Source organism: Martes martes, assembly GCF_963455335.1.
Source record: "Martes martes genome assembly, chromosome: 7".
Taxonomy (NCBI): domain Eukaryota; kingdom Metazoa; phylum Chordata; class Mammalia; order Carnivora; family Mustelidae; genus Martes; species Martes martes.
Window position 1 is genome coordinate 77,424,578 of NC_137894.1, and position 14,430 is coordinate 77,439,007.

Genomic DNA, 14,430 nt, shown 5'->3' on the forward strand with positions numbered 1-14,430 from the left:
TCTGTCACAATTACTTCGATATATTCCTCTGAGCTTCCTTCACAGAGTTAAATATCCTCTTCTCTTTTTTTTAATTGTGTTATGTTTGTCACCACACAGTACATCATTAGTTTTTGATGTAGTGTTCCATGATTCATTGGTTGTGTATAACACCCAGTGCTCCATGCAATACATGCCCTCCTTAATCCACATCACAGGGCTAACCCATACTCCCCACAACCCCTTCCCTCTAAAACCCCCAGTTTTTTTCCCAGAGTCCATAGTCTCTCATGGTTCATCTCCCCCTCCAATTTCCACCCCTTTCATTTTTCCCTTCCTTCTCCTAAAGTCCTCCATGCTATTCCTTATGTTTCACAAATAAGTGAAACCATATGATAATTGACTTTCTCTGCTTGACTTATTTCACTCGGCATAATCTCTTCCAGTCCCATCCAAGTCGATGCAAAAGTTGGGTACTCATCCTTTCTGATGGCTGAGTAATATTCCATTTAAACATCCTCTTCTATATACTACCTCAATACTTTCTGAAATACCATTTAAGATACTTCAATACTTATCAATTTAGTCTGCCTTATTGTAATATCTGTTGTATTATAAACATGCATTTGGATGTTGTGACAGCATGGTCTGTGACAGAAAAAAAAATCAGTTTTCTATAAACCAAGCCAACCTAAACATTTTACAGTTATTATTTCATTTAACCCTCACAACAAATGTATGATGTTAATGATATAAATTGCACTTAATAGATAAGGTAACAATCTAAGCAAGGTTAAATAAATTATCTAACTTTACACAATGCAAAACAGGGCTGACTGCAGAGCTTATACCCTTTACCTAATGGTGTCTTACAAAACTAACAACTAGCTCCTGCCACCACTGAGAAGGAAAAGAGGGAGGGAAAACCCTCTTCTGTAACATTTGCATATTTTCACCAGGTTTCCACTACCACCGATTTTAAGATACCAATAAGATGTCACTCATGGCTTTCAGAAGAGATGCTCACAGGTGGCTATCATGAGCCACTACAAACTCGCTTCAGCATACCACAACCTCACCACTGTATTCTTTCCTTGTTCATATTTGTACTCTTTCTCCTCAAGATTTGTACTATGCCCAGAATCAAATAGGTGCTCAAAAAATACTTGTGAAAAAAAAATCCATTATACTTATAAATTAACTAGAATGTGGTAAATATACACATATCTTGGTAAAATAATTTTCTGATTGTTTTACCTTTTTAGTCTCTCAAAAAGGGTTGCTAATAGTTCATCATTTAACAGTATAAACAAATAACATCTTAAAATAGAGTAATATATTTTCTAAGTTGCGGTGATTTTAAAAAATTAAAGACTTTTTCCTTTTGGTTCTGTACATTCTGGTGAAATTAAATGAATACTTTCATAATTAATCAGATAGTTCAATAAATGCTGACTAACAATGTTCACATATTGGTTCAAACTTTCCTGCTCTTCATCTTTCTTCATATTATGGAAGTTTGGCCAATATATCCAAATACAGTAAATCCATCAAATGTCTGTATTACTTTCATCATAATTAAAATGCTTTCCATAATACCTAAGCCATTTAAGTAAATCTGTATGTCTATAAAGAGTGAATTATACAGACCAAGCCCCTACTCTTAGGAACAAATACATTTTTAATATCAGTGTAACTTCTATAATTATAGATAAAAGCATTAGAAATTTATATGAAATTCTATTTAAACTTGTGACGTTTTTAAAAACTATCTTTACTAGTCAGGTATTTTAACAATTAATTTATCCATAACTAAGCCAAACAATAGTTTTTCATTAAACTGAAAATACCAACATACTTTTCTGCTTCTCCACTCTCCTATAAAAGATTAATTCTACCTTAGGAGTGTGAAGAACTACATATTTCCTTTTGTATTTTCCTTTGAAAAATTGGATGATGAGTTTTGAGACATATTTTAAATGGAAAATGTTCATAAAAAGCATTTGAAGTGTGGGAGAATTTTTTTTAATTCAAATTAGTTACCATGTAATGTAGTACTGATTTAAGGAGTAGAATTTAGTGATTGATCACTTACATATAACCCCCAGTGCTCATCCCAGCAAGTGCCTTCCTTAATGCTTATTACCTATTTATCCCATCCCCCTGCCCATCTTACCTCCGGAAACCCTCAGTTTGTTCCCTATAATTAAGAGTCTCTTATGGTTTGCCTCTCTGTTTTCCTCTTATTTTATTTTTTCTTCCCTTCCCCTATCTTCATATGTTTTGTTTCTTAAATTCCACATATGAATAAAAGCATATGATATTTGTCTTTCTCTGACTCACTTATTTCACTTAGCGTAATACACTCTTGTTCCATCCATGTCATTGCAAATGGCAAGTTTTTTTTGTTCTGTTTTGTTTGTTTGTTTTTTGAGATAGAGCACACAGGGGAAGAGGCAGAGGGACTGGGAGAAAGAGAATTCTAAGTAGTCTCCATGCCCAATGTAGAGCCCGATATAGGGCTCGATCTCATGACTCTGAGATTATAACTTGAGCTGAAATTGAGAGTCAAACACTTAATTGACTAAGCTACCCAGGGACCCCAAGATTTCATCCTGTTTTATTGCTGAGTAATATTCTATTGTATATATGTAACACTTCTTTTTCCATTCATCAGTCCGTGGACATTGGGGCTCTTTCCAAAATTCGGTTATTGCTGCTATAAACATTGAGGTGCACATGCCCCTTCAAATCAACATTTTTGATAAATTCGGGATAAATATCTGGTAATACATATGCTGGGTCATAGAGTAGTTCCATTTTTAACCTTCTAAGGGACTTCTATACTATTTTTCAGAGTGGCTGCACCAACTTACATTCCTACCAACAGTGCAAAAGTGTTCCCCTTTCTCCACATCCTCACCAACACCTGTTTCCTGAGTTGTTAATTTTAGCCATTCCGACTGGTGTGAGGTGTCATCTCATTGTGGTTTTGATTTATACTTCCCTGGTGCTGAATGATACTGAGAATTTTTTCATGTGTCTGTTAGCATCTGGATGTCTTCTTTGGAAAAGTCTCTATTCACTTCTTCCCATTTCTTAACTGGATCATGTGGTTTTGAGGTGTTGAGTTTGATAAGTTCTTTATAGATTTTGAATACTAGCCCTTTATTGGTAAGCTATTTGCAAATATCTTCTCCCATTTCAACAGTTAGTTTCCTTTTAGTTTTATTGACTGTTTCCTTTGCTGTGCAGAAGTTTTCTTGATGAAATCCAAATAGTTCCTTTTTGTTTTGTTTCTCTTGACTCCAGAGTCAAGTAAGAAGTTGCCTTGGCTGAGGTCAAAGTCATCCATGCTTGCTTTCTCCTCTAAGATTTTCATGATTTCCTATCTTAAATTTAGGTTCTTCGTCCATTTTGAATTTATTTTGTTGTATGGTGTAAGAAAGTGTTCCAGTTTCATTCTTCCACATGTCACTGTCCAATTTTCCCATTACCATCTGTTGAAGAGACTGTCTTTTTTCCAATGGATATTCTTTCCTGCTTTGTCAAAGATTAGTTGGCCATACAGTTGTGGATCCATTTCTGGTTTCTCTATTTTGTTTCATGGATCTATGTGTCTGTTTTGTGCCAGTACCATCTGTCTTGATGATCATACTTTGCAATACAGCTTGAAGGCTGGAATTGTGATTTCTTCACCTTTGCTTTTCTTTTTCAACATTACTTTGGCTATTCTAGGTATTTTGTTGTTCCATACAAATTTTAGGATTGTTTTTCTAGTTCTGTGAAAAATATTTTGATTGGGATTGCACTGAATGTGTAGATTGCTTTGGGTGGTATAGACATTTTAACAGTATTTGATTTTCCAATCCAAGAGCATGGAATGCTTTTTCATTTCTTTGTGTCTTCTTTAATTTCTTTCATAAGTGTTTTATAGTTTTCAGTGTACAGATCTTTTACCTCTTTGGTTAGGTTCATTCCTAGCTATCTTGTGGTTTTGGTGCAATCGTAAATGGATTCAAACCCTTGATTTTTCTTTCTGTTGCTTCATTACTGATGTATAGACATGCAACAGATTTCTGTACATTGATTTTTTATCCTCCAGTTTTGCTGAATTTCTGTATCAGTTCTAGCAATTTTCTGGTGGAGTCTTCTGGGTTTTTTCACATAAAGTATCACGTCATCTGTGAAGAGCAAAGTTTGACTTCTTCTTTGATAATTTAGATGCCTTTATTTATTTATTTTTTGTTCTTGTTTTTGTTTTCTGATTGTTGAGGCTGGTACTTCCAGTACTATATTGAACAATGGTGGTGAGAGGGGACATCTCTGTCATGTTCCTGACCTTAAGGGAAAAGGTCTCAGTTTTTCCCCACTGAGATTGGTATTCACTGTGGATCTTTCATATACAGCTTTTATGATATTGAATTACGCTCCTTCTATCCCTACTTTCTTGGGGGTTTTTATCAAGAAAATTTGCTGTATTTTGTCAAATGTTTTTTCTACATATATTTAAAGGATCATACGGTTTTAGCCTTTCTTTTATTAATATGGTATATCAAGTTGATTGATTTGTGGATACTGAACCACCCTTGCATCCTAGGAATAAATCCCACTTAATCATGGTGAATAATCTTTTTAATGTTCTGCTGAATTCAATTAGCTAGTTTCTTGTTGAGAATTTTTGCATCCATGTTCATCAGGGATATTAGTCTATTATTCTCCTTTTCAGTGGGGTCTTTGTCTGGTTTTGGGATTAAGGTAATGCTGGTCTCATTGAATGAGTTTGGAAGTATTCTCCATTTCTATTTTTTGCAACAGCTTCAAAAGAATGGGTATTAATTCTTTTTTAAATGTGTGGTAGAATTCACCCGGAAAGCCATCCAGCCCCAGACTCTTGTTTGTTGGGGGTCTTTTGATTACTGATTCAACTTCTTTTCTGGCCATGGGTCTGTTCAGGTATTCTATTTCTTCCTGTTTCAATTTTGGTAGTTTATATGTTTCTAGGAATTTATTTCTTACGGATTTCCCAATTTGTTTGTGTATCACAGCTCATAATATTCTCTTATAGTTTGTATTTCTGTGGTGTTGCTTGTGATCTCTCCTCTTTTATTCTTATTTTCTTTATTTGGGTCCTTTCTCTTTCCTTTTTGATAAGTCTGGTTAGGGGTTTATCAATTTTGTTAATTCTTTCAAAGAACCAACTCATAGTTTCATTGATCTGTTCTACCGGTTTTTTTGTTTTGTCTCATTTTTTTTGTTTTATTTTGTTTTACTTCTATATCATAGATTTCTGCTCTAATCTTAATTATTTCCCTTCTTCTGCTGGTTTTAGGCTTTACTTGCTACTTTTTTGTCCGACCTCATTTAGATGTAAAATTAGGTTATTTATTTGAAACCTTCTTTAGGTGTAAGTTTAGGTTGTTTGAGACTTTTCTTGCTTCTTGAAGAAGGCCTGCATTGCTACACAATTCCTTCTTATGACTGTCTTTGCTGCATCCCAAAGATTTTGAACTGCTACCCTTTCATTTTCATTTGCTTTCATGTATTTTTTTTTCTTTAATTTTCTGGTTAACCCAGTCATCTAAACATGGGAGAATTTTCAATGTCAAATATATTTCTTTTCTAAAATTGGATTATTATCCTTTTTAATTCCTTTGTCTTTTATTCTTTATTTTCCTTTAATGTTAATTCTTTGGTCTAAAACTTATATTTTGATTCTTTGAAGACATTCCTCAACACCCATTAGCACAAATCCTAAGGTGTTAATGACCAATAAATGCAAACCCAAAAATATGCCTTTGTCTTAATCCAAGGGAATAATCTAGTAGCACAAGGAAATTAGTTGCCTTTACTGAATTGTATGGGCTTGATCTGAATGCAGTATTTTTTAAATTTTATTTATTTTATTTTATTTTATTTATTTGTCATAGAGATAGAGCACAAGCAGGGGGAGCAGCAGACTCCCCACTGAGCAGGGAGCCCAATGCAAAACTTAATTCCAGGACCCTGGGACCATGGCCTGAACCAAAGGCCATCACTTAACCAACTGAGCTGCCCACGCATCCTACAATCTGACTGCAGTATTAAGTGAAGTCACAATTTATGGTATAAGCAAGATACTGACATAAGGAAAAAACAAGTAAAATGATGGAAAGGATGACCTGGTAAACCTCTTCCTAGACTAAGCTGTAGGATCCCATGGAATGACACTATAATTACATGGAAAGTAATTGTCATATATTTGCCAAGAAATTACATGGTTGACAGTACTCTTTGAAAATTGTTCTGCATTTCTACTGCCAACAGCTATGTTAGCAGAAAATGAAATTAGAAACAACCACAGGAGGTGTTTTCTTCTCATTTAGAAAACTATTTCATTAAGGAAGTAAAATTTAATTTACAAGTAAATATTATAAAACTAAAAATAAAATGGAATGACTTAGAAATGTCTCTAAAAGTTATTGTTATTTGGTATAATGTTGGCTTTGTGGAGGGAAAAAAGTCATTTACTACATGTCAGGCTATTCATATATTCTATTTTGCAAGTGCCAGTACTATAAAGCCATCTTTTCCAAGTTATTCCTTACTAACAAATGAATATGTTAGTTTCCAAGAGGCACAGATAGGAATTTTAACACCTTTCCCAAATAATATAAAAGCCTTCTTTTACCAATTCTAAGAGTTAATACTGTAAGGTAAGAACAGTTTATCTTGAAATTAGTAAATGAGTGGTTTTATATTCTTGCATTGCTGTGGCATAAATAAGGACCTCTTATAAACCAAAAGCACCAACTAAAACTTTAAGACAGCTTACAAATAATCATTTTCCCCCCAAACTGCTGAACCATTAGTTGGCAAAAACAAACAAACAAACAAACAAACAAACAAACGAGTTATTAATCATACAAACTCAGTGTAAATAAAGTGTACTTAAACTGATTTCTTACTAAATATATCCGGTCCCTTTGTAAACTTTACCACCACTCTAGTCTTATTTACATGACAAAATTTAAATCAAAAAGTTACATTTAAACATGTTCTCAACAACTTACTTCAGGTTATATAATAAATTATTTTCTCTAGCCAGTGCATTTAGTTAATGTAATAACTTATCATGCTACCTACATATAAACATATTTCCTTTGTTGGTTAAGTCAAAATATATGTCAACCAAATAAGATATTTAGTGTCAGAAAAATCAGGTTCTTCTCATTTTTCACGACATTTCATTCAGGAGATTAATTTTTTGGCCAAAGTTAAGAATAAAAAGCTCTCTACTGTGATACAAAAAAAGCAGTGTATAAAGTATTATTTATAGTAGCTAACATTTTTAAAAGAAAACAGATATAAAGAGGATTATATGTAGAAAAATTCACCTCCACATACATAACATATCTGAAGATATAATAAGAAATTAATAATGCTGATTATTTCTCGGAAGGATTACTCAGTAGCTGGGACACAGGAGTGAGAGAGACACTTAAATTCCATGAAAATTTTTTTTACAACTTTTTAAATTTTATCCATGTCCATAAATTATTTACTCCAAAATAAATTTAAATTAGGAAGCAAATAAGTTTGGTCTTCTCTTTAGTGAAAGAACTACTGAACTGGGATCAAAGACTCAAATTAGAAGATTATAGGACTACAAGAGAGAAGAAAATCATCCTTTGGATTCTAAGGAAAATCAGCATTTTCTTTTTTTTTTTTTTTTTAAAGATTTTTTTTTTTTTTTAAATTTGAGAGAGAATGAGTGAGAGAGAGCATGAGAGAGGAGAAGGTCAGAGGGAGAAGCAGACCCCCCAAACAGCTGGGAGCCCGATGCGGGACTCGATCCTGGAAGTCCGGGATCATGACCTGAGCCGAAGGCAGTCGCTCAACCAACTGAGCCACCCAGGCGCCCGAAAATCAGCATTTTCTAAGGAAAGTCTCAGTTTGCCAAGTACCATTAAAAAAAACAACAAATTTTCTGAGGGTGCATAAACAATGTGAAAAATAAAGTCTTTGAAAGAGAAAGTGTCATCTATGCCCATAGTCACATGGGGAAAAAAATGAATATGGGACATAAAAAGGATAAGTAGCAAATGTTTAACTTAGGAAAAGGAAGATACTGGGTACAAGATGGCTACATAGGAAGATCCTGAGCTCATTGCCTCACATGGATACAAGTATACAACTACATATGGCATTACTTCCTCTGAAAAAGAATAGAAAACTGGGTGAACACAGTCTCTACAACAAAGCACAAAAAGGTGAGCGTCAAGGATGGGTAGGAGAGACAGAGACACTATCTCATCAAAATTCTCAACCCCACGCATGACAATCCACCAGCAAGAGGGAATCTAAAAATAGAGAACTTTTCCCTAAGAGGTGAGAAGTTTGTGATCCACATCAGGAACCCTTTAGATACTACTACACAAGAGAGATGAGCCCCTAAACACTGGGCTTTGAAAACAAATAGAACTTATATCCAAGAACTATGGAACTGTATGGGATGGAGAACCTGCTCACAAAAAAGCTCACTCACCCAGAAACCCAGTGCAAAACAAAAACAAAAACAATAACACTAATGTGAAATACCCTAGACCATATGTGGAAGAGACTCACTTACTAATCTTAAAGCCTCTACTGGGGGTGGGGTGGGGGAAAGGTAGCAAACTGTTGGGATTTTCTCTAAGTGATGGACACCCTGGTATGTACCATATTTTCAACCTCAGTCTACCTTACTAAGATTGATTCTGGCAAGCACCATTTTGGAATCATTCCTCTAAACTGCTTAAAGCAGGTGAGCATGCGAGCTGAGAAATCCACCCACACCCACAGTGCAACAATCCCTTATAGATGAGACGGGTAACAGTCCAGCCCACCTTCAGCAATGTGCCACAGCTGGGCTGGGCATAAGTCCTGCCCACCCCACACTGCAGCACATAACAGCTAGCCTGGTGCAGACCCACCCACTCCTGCACTATAGTGTAGCTGCATGGTATAGGATCACCAATACCAGCCCTGCCTATCCTTGTGTCACAGACATGGCCCCACCACAGTAGCCACACAGGAGATGCCTCTTGAACACCGGGCTTTGGTAGTCAGATGGGATTGGACTTCTGGGCTCCTCGTGACGTCTACACAAGGCCACTGTTTCAAGACAGGGAGAGGCAGTTGATTTGCTTAATACATAGAAACAAATAGGGAGAGGCAAAATGAGGAAACAGGAATACCACTCAAATAAAAGAACAAAAAACATCAAAAAAAGACATTAATGAAATGGAAATAATCATATACCTGAAAAAGAGTCAAAGTAATGGTCATAAAGATGCACACTGGACTTGAATAAAGATTAATACAGTGAAATCCTCAACAAAGAGATAGGAAATGTGTGAAAGTTTCAAAGAGCAGTAATAGAGCTAAAGAGCACAATAACCAAACTAAAAAATATACTAGAGGAATTCAACAGCAGACTATATAAAGCTATAAGTTGGATCAGCAAGCTGGAAGACAAAGAAATAGAACTCACTCAGACAGAGCAACAGAAAGAAAAGAGAATTTAAAATAAAACAAATAAAAAACAAAAAACCCTTGAAGGACTTTTGGGAAAACATCAAGCATATGCAACATTTGCATAATGGGAGTCCCAGAAGAAAAGAGAAAAAGGCCAGAAAACTTATTTGAAGAAATAATGGATGAAAACATTCTTAATGTGGAGAAGGAAACAGACATACAGGTCCAGGAATCCCAGAGAGTTCCAATAAGATAACCCAAAGAGATTCACACCAAAAGACAATATAATTAAAGTGATAAAAATTAAGAGTAGCAAGAGAAAAATAACTTATTACATACAAGGGAAAACCCATAAGGCTACAGGCAAGTTTCTCAATAGAAACTTTGCAAGACAGAAGAGAGTATCATGACATATTCAAATTGCTGAAAGGCAAAACTTCCAGCCAGGAATTCTCTATCTGACAAGGTTCTCATTTAAAATTGAAAAACACACTGAGTTTTCCAGATAAGCAGAAACTAAAGTAGCTCTTCACCACTAAACTATCTCTTCAAGAAATGTTAAAGGGACTTCTCTAAACTGAAAATAAATAGTACTTAGAATAAGAAAACATACACAAGTAAAAAATCTCACTGGAAAAGGGAAATATATAGTAAAGTAATTGATCAATAAATAATAAAGCAAGTATTAAAGTTAAAAAGCAAAATAGTAATATTAACTAAAACTACAGTAATTAGTTAAGGGGTGCATAAAATAAAAAGGTGAAAATGTGACATCAAAACATAAAACATAGTAAGGGGAGAAAAATGTAAAGTTTTGCAATGTGTTCAAAATTAAATTTCTATCACTCAAAACAGACTGATATTTACATAAGAAATTATATATGAATTCCACAGTAATCACAAAGCAAAAACTTACAGTAAATTCACACAAAAAATTAGAAGGGAACCTAAACATAGCACTAAGGAAATTCTCATGATTAATTTAGAGTAATAGAATTACTAGAATTCCTACTGATTCTGTGCACTTAGAGATACCCCTTTGACAATCCTAAAGTACAGAGCTATAGTGAAAGAAGTGTCCACCAGCTACATGGAGGTTGAGAGACAAGAGAGAACTATGTGAAAAGGAGGGAAAATTTTTCACAATAGTTTTGAGGTTAAAAAAATTGACCCAACTATGGTGTGAAACAAAAAACAAAGGGAGAAGAACATATTTCAAAAACATATATGGTCTCTATATCCCGTTGCAAAGCATATGAGAACTTGAAATAGAGAAGTGAGTTATTTTGAATTTATCCTTTGACATTTAAATTATGCTTCTTTGGTGTTACACAGTCTCAGTGAGGGTCTATCTGTGTGAATTACAAACAGAAAGTGATTTGCGTGATTATTTTCCCAGTCCTCCCAAGGGTAATACACATCATAATCCATGCTAGATGCATAGGAAAATAAAGTTAACTCATACATAAAAATGGAGGCTTGAGTGCATTAACTGGGACTCAGTTCCCTCAAGAAATCACAGTTAAGAATGCTCTAGAGTGAATCAAAAGTTTTATAGGATAACTTCACAGAAATCAAGGGTAAAAGTACAGCCAGGCTTTTGGAATCTGACATTTCCTGATAAAAGCAGCAGATTTATCATGTTTTAATTAGGCTTATTTCAAAGAGTTAGTGCCATGAAGCAAAAACTAGCTACTGGGGCTCACCTGGGAGAGGAGCTGTTAGTAAGATCATTGTGAGCTAGCCAATGTCACAGAAAGTAAAAAAATATAGAGTGCGTGTGCATGTGTGTTTGAGGGGGCTGGCTTCCCCTCAGTCATTTGTTGTTGATTTACATAATTTGGGAGAGGCAGATGTAAGTTTGTTAAGTTAAATACAAAAGTGGTTAATAAAAAATTTTTTTGGAGTTACTTTTTCTATAGGACAAAAATCACTTGCATCTCTTTTGGACAACATATATACAACTTAACATGGATATTCACAGAGTTTGTACCTAATAAATAGTTAAAGGACAAATACACATCCCTAGAGAATTAAATAATCCTCAGGTGGGAGTGTTAGCCCATACTTCATCATGATCTTGAAAAATAGGTCATTGTTACATATCTTTATAACATCATTGATACACTGACTCAGCAATTCAGAAGATGGCCCTCTAGTTTGTTATCCTAACCCAGAATATGAACCAAAGTCGTCATATATCAATGCAACTATGTTTATTGCAGTTTGTTTATCTCTAAAAATTAAACTGTCCTTGTTTACTACCCCCCAAAAAAAGAAGAAGAAGAAGGCCCACCTCATGGAGATCCAGGTGAATGGAGGCATAGTGGCTGAGAAGCTGGACTGGGCCCACAAGAGCCTGGAGAAGCACGTGCATATGAACCAAGTGTCTGGACAGAATGAGGTGATCGTTGTCATCAGTGTCATTGTTGTCATCAGTGTCATCATTGTCATCAAGGGCAAAGGCTACAAAGGGGTAACCAGCTCCTGGCACACCAAGAAACTACCCCACAAGATGCTCCAGGGGCTGCATAAGATTGCCTGTATTGGGGCATGGCATTCTACTCCATGGCTTTCTCTGTGGCTCAGGCTGGACAGAAAGACTACCATGGTCACACTGAGATCAACGAGATCTACAAGATTGGCCAGGGACATCTCATCAAGGATGGCAAAGTAAGCAAGAACAATGCTTCCATTGATTATGATCTGTCTGGTGAGAGCATCAACCCTCTGGGTGGCTTTGTCCACTATGGTGAAGTGAACAATGCCTTTGTCATGCTGAAAGGCTATATGGTGGGAGTCAAGAAGCAATAGCTTACATTCTGCAAGTCCTTGGTGGTACAGACCAAATGGTAGGCTCTGGAGAAGGCTGACCTTAAGTTCATCAACACCACTTCCAAGTTTGGATATGGCTGATTCCAGACTGCGGAGAAAAAGAAAGAACTCATAGAACCACTTAAGAAAGACCAAATTGCTCAATGTCAGGGGCAGATTTTCCAGTGGAAAAACAAAACAATTACATACTTTGCCAATATTTCTTTGTCTATAGCTTTTCATTCTCTTCATAGGACCTTTCAAATAGAAATATTTTTAAATTTTGATGATTTTTATTGATTATGGCTTTGATTGTGGTATCTCAGAATTCTTTACCTTACACAAGATTACAAAGATTTTCTCTTATGAGTTCCTCTAGAACTTTTATAACATAAGGTTTTATATTTATGCCCATAATCTCTTTTGAGCTACTTTTTAACACATGATGCACATGATTATGCAAAGGTAAGATTTTTTGCATATTTATATGCAATTTTTGCACACTGTTTATTTTTTAAACTGTCATATACCCAAAACTGTTTTTCACCTTTGTCAAAAATCAACTGTACATGTATGCATAGGCCTCTTTCTGAACTCTCTATTCTGTTCCATTGATGCATTCCTCTATATTACCATACTCTCTTGATTACTGAGCTTTATCATAAGCCTTGAAATTGAGTAGTACATCTTATTGTTATCTTTTTGAAGAATTTGTTGTTTTTGTCCATTTTTCTTATTTTTCTGGCAATTTTCATGTTGTCTGAATATTTTTAATTCCAGTAAAATTAATGTAAATTGTTATATTAGTCTCAGATATACAAGGTAGTGATTCAATGATTATATACATTACTTACTGTTGTCTGAGTACTTTTTATGATTCAATTTTTCTCCTTTGTTGGTTAATAATATAAAAACCTTCCAATATACTTCTTCCTAGTCTTTTTCGCTATTGTTTTCATGCATTATACTTATATACATTTTATACTAATACATTGTTTTGTGTGTAAACAATTAACCTTTTAACAGCTTTACTGACTATAATTCAGATTTTATCAGATTCACTCCTTTAAAATGTCCAATTCAATATATTTAGTGTATTCACAGGATTGCTCACTATCATTACAATAGAGCTTTAAAACACTTTAGTTCCCTCCAAAGGAAACGCATACCCATTAGCTGTCCCATCCCTATTCTGAGCCCTAAGCAAGTCATTTTCTGTCTCTATGGAGTCACCACATTACATTTCATGTAAATATTTATATAATTTGACAGAAAGAGCAAGAGAGCACAAGCAGAGGGAACAGTAAAGAGAGAGGGAGAAGCAGCCTCTCCACTGAGCAGAGAGCCCAATGTGGGGCTCTATTCCAGGACCCTGAGATCATGACCTGAGCCAAAGGCAGATGCTTAACCGATTGAGCCACCCAGGTGCTGCAAGGGCTTGGACTTTATTTGTGGGAAGTCTCTAACTTACTATGCTGATCTATTCACCTATTTTAGGTCTCTTCGTTTTTTTGGTTTTTTTTTTTTTTAAAGATTTTATTTATTTATTTATTTGTTAGAGAGAGAGGTGGGGAGAGCAGTAGGCAGAGGGAGAAGCAGGTTCCCCACTGAGCAGGGAGCCTGATGTGGGACTTGATCACAGGACCCTAGGATAATGACCTGAGCCAAAGGCAGATGCTTAACTGACTGAGCCACCCAGGCATTCCAGGTCTCTTCATATTTTTAATCAAGGGAAGAATGGGGAATAAATATTCAATTATATGGTCTTTTAAAATTACCTACACAGGGTGCCTGGGTGGCTCAGTGGGTTAAGCCTCTGCCTTTGGCTCAGGTCATGATCTCAGGGTCCTGGGATCAAGTTCTACTTCAGGCTCTCTGCTCAGCAGGGAGCCTGCTTCCCCCTCTCTCTCTACCTGCCTCTCTGCCTACTTGTGATCTCTCTCTGACAAATAAATAAATAAAATCTTTTTAAAAAATAAAATAAAATTACCTACATAATTCCCTCTTTAAAAAGATAATATTTTTAAATTTTTTATTTAAATCAATTAACATATACTGTATTATTAGTATACAGAGGTAGAATTCAGTGATTCATCAGTTGCGTACAACACTCAGTGCTCATTACTTCAACGGGCTTCC

General features: G+C 35.3%; 1 pseudogene across 1 annotated transcript; it reads left to right on the forward strand.

Moving 5' to 3' along the window:
- The first annotated feature begins 11,689 nt into the window (after positions 1-11,689).
- LOC308346691 (large ribosomal subunit protein uL3-like) lies at positions 11,690-12,591 on the forward strand (annotated as a pseudogene). The gene has a single exon. The product of its transcript is annotated as a large ribosomal subunit protein uL3-like (transcript).
- The last annotated feature ends 1,839 nt before the right edge of the window (positions 12,592-14,430 follow it).